This window comes from Physella acuta, unplaced genomic scaffold (assembly GCF_028476545.2).
Source record: "Physella acuta isolate Inbredline_101_S28 unplaced genomic scaffold, ASM2847654v3 ptg001302l, whole genome shotgun sequence".
Lineage (NCBI taxonomy): Eukaryota > Metazoa > Mollusca > Gastropoda > Physidae > Physella > Physella acuta.
In genome coordinates this window covers 69,177-77,801 of record NW_026732817.1, presented here as the reverse complement: position 1 = coordinate 77,801, position 8,625 = coordinate 69,177, and positions in this window count along the sequence as shown.

The window sequence follows — 8,625 nt, the reverse complement described above, 5'->3', positions numbered from 1 at the left end:
GTGTTATTCACTTTGATGGATGCTAGATTGAAAGAAAACTAGACATTTGAACATAAATTCTGCATTTTAGACCATTGTATGGCTAACCCAATTGAACATTATCTGTATTTTTAGCTGTCCTAAACAATTAAATCATTGGCCTAACAATACAAATCAGTATACAGCTTAACTTTTGCGAGATTAGCCATATTTCATGATCATTTTTTTTTTCTAACTGTACATGGGGCCGTTCGTTGCTAGCGTCCCATTTATGGGACGTTTTTTAAAAGATCGATGTTTCAATTAGTATTGATTTAAAAAAAAAATCTATAGTCATTCCTTTATTCAGTGCCCAAAAGCTAACCATACCAAAAAATTATTTAAAATTTGAGACCTTGGGATAATATGGGTTAATATTGTCCCTTAGTTTCAAGGGATCCAAAATTTTAATGAAATAATGGAAACGGAGTCAAACTATTGAGGTAGTTTTCCACCTTGAAAAATTCAGCCGGTCAATGACCTAATGCTTTTGGAAATATTTTAGAGCCTTTTTATTATTCAGAAATTCAAAATTTATCAAGAATGAACATACTATTACTTTAAAATGTATTAACGGTTGTTTTAAATATAATAAATTAAACACTCATTTTGTTTTTACTGTATTATTACTTTTGTTATCAGCCAAAAATTTATGAATATTCTTGTTTCCCTTGGTCGCTATAAATTTAAAAATGGGGAAACAACTAAAAAAAACATTATCTTGCATCTGTTCCGTCGACGGATATTCGGTGATGAATTGTCCGTCAGCCAATTTTACGCCGGCATTAAATCTAAAATGGAGAATTCTACACGTGATGGGTTGGTCTATACGAGTTTATTTTTTATATAGTTTTTATTTGCTGATATGTTTCACTTAAATGTTAAGCAATCTTTCGGTTATTTTTATTTTTCATATTTCTTTTTGACTAAATCATCTGTAAACGTGTTAAACTTCCATCTTGCCATTGCCTACGACCCCACAAGTTACCTCACTATTAATCCCCCCCCCCTCATTCACTTTATGTATATTATTTCAGCGCACAAATCGTTATTCCTCTATCCTACAGTTACAGGTAACAACGGTGTGGATGATGTAGCGACTCTGGCACAGAGTGCTTGGGTCTCACGATAATGATGTAGAAGTTTTCTTTCTGTAGATTTTCAACAGTTCCAGACTCCAGACTGTGAATGTCTCACAATGTCTCTGTGAGAGAGCCCTCTAACTGCTCTTTATCTTCGTACATCTTCTTGTTCTATTTTTTATAGTTTTTATTTGCTGATATGTTTCACTTAAACGTTTAGAAAACTTTATGTTTTTTTTAAAACTCTCAATCGTTCTGGGGGGGGGGGGGGCAAAATCTGCTTTAAGCAATTAATTTTTATATATTTTTTAACGATAAATTAGCTTCACCTTAATTCAATGTGCTGTCCATCTCAAAGTCTTGTTCAATGATCAATTTGCTTAATTGCGTTTTAAATGTCAAGTTTTGCACTATTGACAACTATCTACCACGTACAATTGTTACCCAATTTTTCTGTTACTAATGTTGTCTATTTCGATTTGACTTGTTATTTTTTTTTAAGCTAAACTTGGACATGTCGGCTATGTTGATATACGAGCAATTTTCAAAAAAGGGTATTTGCATTACCACCAACCTAAGGATGTTTTACTATTTTCCTGGATTCTACGTTGAATGAACAATCCAGGGAAATAGTAGAGTAGGTTTACATAAGAAATACACAAGGTTTGCCGCTAAACTATGTATTTAAAAAAGAAAAACGTTTTAAACTATTTTAAATCTTGTTATTAGATTATTAAAAAAAACACTGTTTTCAAACTTAAACAGCAGAAACAGATTGATTAAATTCAACGGCTGATGTTGGCCCCTGATTTAACCTTTTTTTTTAAAGTCTTTATCGGCACTTTAAAAAAAGAACAGCCACAGAAAGATAAAATACTTGATTTGTACAATGTAAGGGCATGGCGAAAGGGATGGTCTACAGGTTTGAACCAGGATTCGAACTCGAGACTTACGGGTTAGCAGTCCAGCTCTCTACCGCTAGACCACTCCGACCCATCAGTGTGGTGTCTAATGCGTTGTTTTACCTACCGAGGGAACCAAGGGATATAACCTCTCCTAGTGTATAATGTGTGTATTTTATGTGTTGTTTCCCTTTGACCAGTCTTCTATCAGTCGCCGCATGGTTCCTAAGGTCATGTCCTCTATAAGCCTTTAGTACATGTCGGTCGTTGTCAGAGTTTCTTCCAGGCATCTCTTCGGGAGAGCCCCCCCCCCCCACCCCTCCCACCCTCCGACGATAGTCTACCCCCCCCCCCCGAACGAAATGAAATTCATATAGAAAATACATACTTTTAACAGTATACCCCCCCCCAAGAAAAAAGTCTATCTCCACCCCCCCCCCCCCGAAAATTTCAAGTGCCCCCCCCCCCCCCGGAGAAAAAAGTCTGGAAGAAACACTGGTCGTTGTCGCTCACCTTCCCATGGGTTGTCTGGCCTGTTGTTTAACTTTCCACACGTCGACTGTGCTGTGTCCTTCGTTCGTCCTTCCTTACCGTGTCGTCATCGTCGTCTCCTAACTTGTTGTGCTGTATTTGTTAGGGTTCATGCTGTGTTCAGTTCTATAGTTTAGAGCGGGAAGGGGGGTAGTTGGGGTGAAAAGTGTGTATATGTGTGTGTGGGTGGTGGGGTGTTAGTGGGCAGGAGCGGAACTACAGTGCCGCCAGACCCCGCAATGCGGGGGGGGGGGGCGGCACATCGTTTAGGGGCCCACAGCCGACCATAATCAATTTTGTTTTTTGTTAAGAAAGTTAATTTTCTTTCATTTTTGACTTGATGGTTGTTTTGTTAAAAGAATACTGTAGATGCGGATGGATTATCTTTATTCTATATACACCATCCAACGAACTTGCTTCTTCTTTTTCCCTTCCGTCTCAAGCAGGTCGCCGACCCCTGCTATAGCATTACTTTCTTCTCATATACACTTTGTCAGGGGTCGGCAACCTGCGGCTCGCGAGCCGCATGCGGCTCTTTTGATGTCAAGATGCGGCTCTCCAGCTCCTTGAACAAATACTAATAATCTTAATAAAAAATAAAATATTTGAAATTAAAAAAATGCTAGTGGCTCTTTAAAACCAGGAAAATTTTGAAAATTGTAACTTTTGGCTCTTCCGCTTCAAAAGGTTGCCGACCCCTGCACTTTGTTGTTGTCCCTTGATTTCAAGGGATCCAAAATTTCAAAAAAGCCAAATATAGAGGGCATATAATATGGTGGTAACTTCTCAGTTTAAAAAATTCAGCCGGTCAATGACTTAATGCTTTCGGATAAACTTTAGAGCAAATTAATTATTCAGCAATCCAAAAATATCAAGAATGGACACAATATTACAGATAAAAATATTAATTGCCGTATTAAAACTAATAACTAAAACAATCATTTTAATTTATATTGTATAATTTCTTCTTTTGTTTGCAAAAAATTGAAGAATATTTGCTGCTTCCCCTAGTTGTTCTGAATTTTGAAATGGGAAACAACTAATACACATGAAATATATGTCAATCGATTCCATTTTCAACAGTCAGCCATCGGTACCAGTTACACGTAAATTACCTGTGTATTTTAATGATAGTTGAGAAAAAAATATTTTATTAAATAGTCATTGGCTAGGTCGGGTGTCACCCGGTGCGGAACTTTTTGGTGTCACCTCCCCATTAGAACAATTTACAAAAAAAAGATAATTCCTTGCCTTCGTTACTAGTGCAGTATCAACATCAGAATAAACGATGAAGACGTCGATTTTGGTTTGAAGTTTTGAAATCTTTTCTGCTGAGAAAAAACAATGCTACTAGATAGTATTCAACAAATAACTCATAAATATACATAACTTCTACTTAGTTTGAACACTCTTTTTAGCGGTAGGGAGCTAGATTGCTAACCCGAGAGTCTCGAGTTTGAATCCCGGTTCAAATAAGTGGAACGTCCTGAGTCGACCCAGCTCTGATAAGTACCTAACTCGTGTTATGGAAACAAAGCTGACCACATTATCCCCTTTTATTCCACAGTCATTGAAACAGCTAAAATGTACTTCATTTTACTTCTGTAAAGCTTTGCAAGGCAAATAGTCATCACACTTGGCTAATAGCTTAGTTACTGCTTGCCGTCACTAGCTACTGCAACATTATAATACTTTGCTCTGTCCGTGACTTAGTTCACGTGACAGTTGAATCAGATACTTACTGATTACTATTTTACTTTACAATATTCCCGGTAGATAAGTGGCTCGGACCCTCCTACCCGTTGAATTCCATTATTTGACTGGTTTTTATTTGTATTACGGTATTATTATTTTGACGCTTGACATCAGGGCTCTTTACCTTTTTACCGTTGACATCATAATGTAAGATAGATTAGCGTCCCCATAATTAAATGTGATGTCTATCTCAATATCTTGTACATTGATCACTTTGATTTACTGAGTTTTAAATTCCGAGTTTCACGCTGTTGTCAATCATTTACCGTGTACAAATGTTACTTCAACTGTTCTGTTACTAATGATGTCTATATTAAATTGACTTTTATAGCTTGACATTTTTTAATTAAAGCTAAACTTGGCCGTGTCGTCCATGCTGGTCTAGCAGTTTCTGGGGCAAAACAAAATAAAGCGGGAGTGATCTCCTTTAAACTTTCTTGTATATTCTTAAGTGACAATAATGGTTCGGATGACAAATCCCTCGTCTTTAGACTGTTTTTTGCGAGTATGATATTTAATTATCAAATAGGATAATAAAAGTTTTAAAATTATAAACCTTTTTTTTAAATCCGAAATACATAAGTATTATCTCGTAAACGGTACGAAAATATAGGCATTTGTTAAACCGGAATTAAAGTAAGCACCAGTTACGCTTATTTGAAACCGTTCCAAAGTTTAGAGAAAACTACATATTTGCTATAATACTTGTATATGAACTGTTGTCAAGTTACAATAACGGACAGGATTACAAAACTACGTTTTTTTGTGCTCCGGGTGGTTGTAAAATGTCCAGATTTGTCCAGATCTCGATTTAGATTTTTTTTCCTAGATTGTAATACATCCTTTATACTGCGTATACGTTAAATTAGAGAGGTGTAAAACGGTACAAACTGTCAAAATTGTATTACATTAGTGTGCACAATTACAATATTTTCTCTATACTCTGTGTACGAGAAGGTACAATACTACTTGTATTAGCACACACCTAGTTTATTCTTCATTAAATGGAGAACGGAGAAGAGTACTAGAATAATTTACATAAGAATAAAACAAGGTTGGCTGTTGAACAGAAACGTTTTAAACAAGGCTTAAATAAATCATGGCGTTAAATTATGCAAGTAAAATAATTGTTTGCAAACATCGAGTGCATAAGAAAAACAACATATAATTTACATTTTGACCTTGTCCCTTGATTTTTTTTTTAACATTGCAAGTATAAACTTTGGTTTATTATGATACAGGCTAAAGTAGTTGCCAACCCTGGGATAGCATAATGCTAGAGGGCTGGTAGCAGGGGCGGAACTACAGTGCCGCCAGACCACGCATTGCGGGGGGGGGGGGTGAAGTTAATCATTTTTTTTTTAAAGTTAAAAAAAATAATCTTTTAAATCCATCGCGTGAAAGATACGCAAACGTTAAGTACATAACATCATTAAACAGTAAAAGGTCGTTTAGCGTTTTGGATTCTTTACCGATTCTTCCATTTGAACAATCTTAAGTGGGTAGTGGTTGATCTTCGTAGGTAGTTGTAGCTGGGTTGTTCTGAAGTCTTGAAGTGGTGTCATTTGGTTTGTAGTTTTGTGTAAAGTGATAGTGTCGGGTTCGGCGTGGTCGAGTCGGTAAAGCTCATGGTTGCTAAACCGAAAAGTCTCGAGTTCGAACCCTCGGGCAGATGAGGCTCGTTAGCTGGGGACAGCCACTCTTCTAGGAGAGACAACTCCAAAATTAAACAACTGCTGCCTTGTAGTTTGTTCTTGGTTGGACAAAGGCTATGGAAGCAAATCCAAAAAGAAAAGCAGGCTGAAATCGGAGTCAATGGCCTCAATGGCGCATAACCAGTTGACACGTAACGCTTAATTGTGTTGGAGGCGTGGTCGAGTCGGCTATAAAGCTCATGGTTGATAATTTCGAACAAAGTCCCGAGTTCAAACCCACTGGCAGCTAAATCTCGATCCCCTTCAACACTAATATTTAAGAACGAAGAAGAAGAAGAAAAAAAAGAAGAAGGTAGTGTCTATGAAACTAGAGTTGCTAAGCTGGTATCGTAATGATGATGTAGCGGGCTGTTGAGGTATCGTAGATAGCTGTCTTCTTTGTCGTTGATGGTAGATTTGATCCTAGGAAGTGTAGCTTGGAACTATTCTCGATTTTTTCAGCTAGACGACGCCTGCCTAGAGCAATCCTATGTAGGATGATCCGTCACGACACCATCCAACTTACGATAATCTCGACGAACTATACTCAACGATCAACTCGACTACTCAAATTTCACAACCTACGATTATTCATCTCTCGACTACTTAAATAATATTATCCAAATAGGCTATTCTACCAACACTACTACGCGACATTCTCAACATGCGATTTGCAACACACGATTACTCAACCCCATCTACCAATCAACAACGAATCAACTCTCGGCCATACTAATATGATTTACTTTCTGCTCGTCATCCCAACCTCAAGAGATTTTAGACTATCCAATCCTTTAGCGTTCAGTCTCATCACATACTCAAACACTTTGATCTTGACCCTTGATTGAAGGGATCCAAAATTTCAACAAGTTTAAAGCAAACGGCTCATTAAATTACAGGGTAGTTGCTCAACTTGAAAAATTCAGCCGGTCATCGATCTAAAGCTTTTTAACTTATTTTAGAGGAAATAAATTATTCAGAATTCCAAAATGTATCAAGAATGGAGACAATATTACAAAATAACAGATTATAACTTGTATTAAATTTAATAAATAAACAATTATTTTAGTTTATATTGTATTATTACTTTTGTTCTTTTGCAAAAATGTATGAATTTTTGTTGCTTCCCCTAGATGCTTTAAATTTTGAAATGGGAAACAACTAATACAAAGAAATTTTAAATATAAATAAATTAAATTTGCAACAACCAGCCATCGTTACCCGTTACATGTGAATTGTAGGCCTTTGTATTTTAATGATATAATTTCTTTGAGAAAACTATTTTATTAAATAGTTGTTGGTTAAACCGCAATGGGTTTTACTACACGTGAAAATAACTAAATAGTTAAGAATCCAACGCATTTAAAATAAAATTTAGCCAGATCCTATTAACTCAACTAGAAACTCGTATTTCAATTTATAAAAAAAAATAGAACAAACGGACGCTTGAAACTACATGTCTGAGACAAGAAAACATTATTAAAGTACTTGTTCATACCAAAATGCTTTGAAAAATTACCCTATGCGCGACCAAACTACCCCACCTATTTAAACATGTTCCCCCTGACAAGCCACGTCACAACACATGTTCCCTTTCAATGTATGTGTCTCCTCACCTGTCTGAACATGTTCTTTCTGAATGTCGGTGTCACCTCACTTAAAGTGAGACATTTTAAAAGTGAAATTCACATCAGTTTATGTATTAAATCTTGATCACTTCAGAGTTTAACAAATAATTCTTAAATCTTAATTGACACTTTCCTTTATTGTCTCGAGACTAGCAGTCAATAGGGCAGTTGAAGTAGAGTTATCTGTTTTCGTGACCTCGGCACATAAAAGGATAGTGTTGTCAGTTCTATGTCAAGCCGTCTTTACTTTCCCTAACGTTAATCAGCTGCCCATCAAACTCGTATGGACTCAGGAACGTTCTACTCTATAGGCTAGGAATCCAAACTCACAACTTTGAGTTATAAATTGTGCTCTCTATCTTCCAACCACGCCGTGAATTTATACGTAGTCTTGGCTATGTGGTACGGCCTGGTCGTACGATAAAGCGCAAGGTTTGTAACTGAAAAGTTCGGTTCGAATCCTGCAATTCGTTTAACGTCATTGCGTCCGTCATGCTCTAATGATTGTCTGTACTAAGTCAATGAAAAAAGACGGCAGAGTTTATCCGTTCTAATTCCAACAATCAAAGTAACAAATAAATAAACTACTTCATATCTCTTATGAGCAGACTGGTTTAAAAATAAACTTACTCTATTCCTTTATTTTGTGATGTAATTAAACGATTTTAGATCCAATAATTCAGCACATGATTGTAGCATTGAGAGATTGATGATGATGTTTCACATTTAAAAAACAAACAGAGAAAGTAATAAAACAAAATGTTTTCTTCCATTAACATTTTAACAAATGTGTTGAATTTTTGTTAACACAGCAATGACGTAAGTTTATATTGCAATACTCTTAGCTTTAACTTTAACAAAACAAATAAGATAGTGGAAGTATCCCCTAGTTACAGTGAATTTAGAATGGTAATAGGGCTTGAAAGTCTCGTTCTCTCTCAGTTAAAATTCGAAATCTCGGTAGCCAGTTAGAGATACAAAATTTAAATTAAATTACTTGTTGTGAACGTCTTCT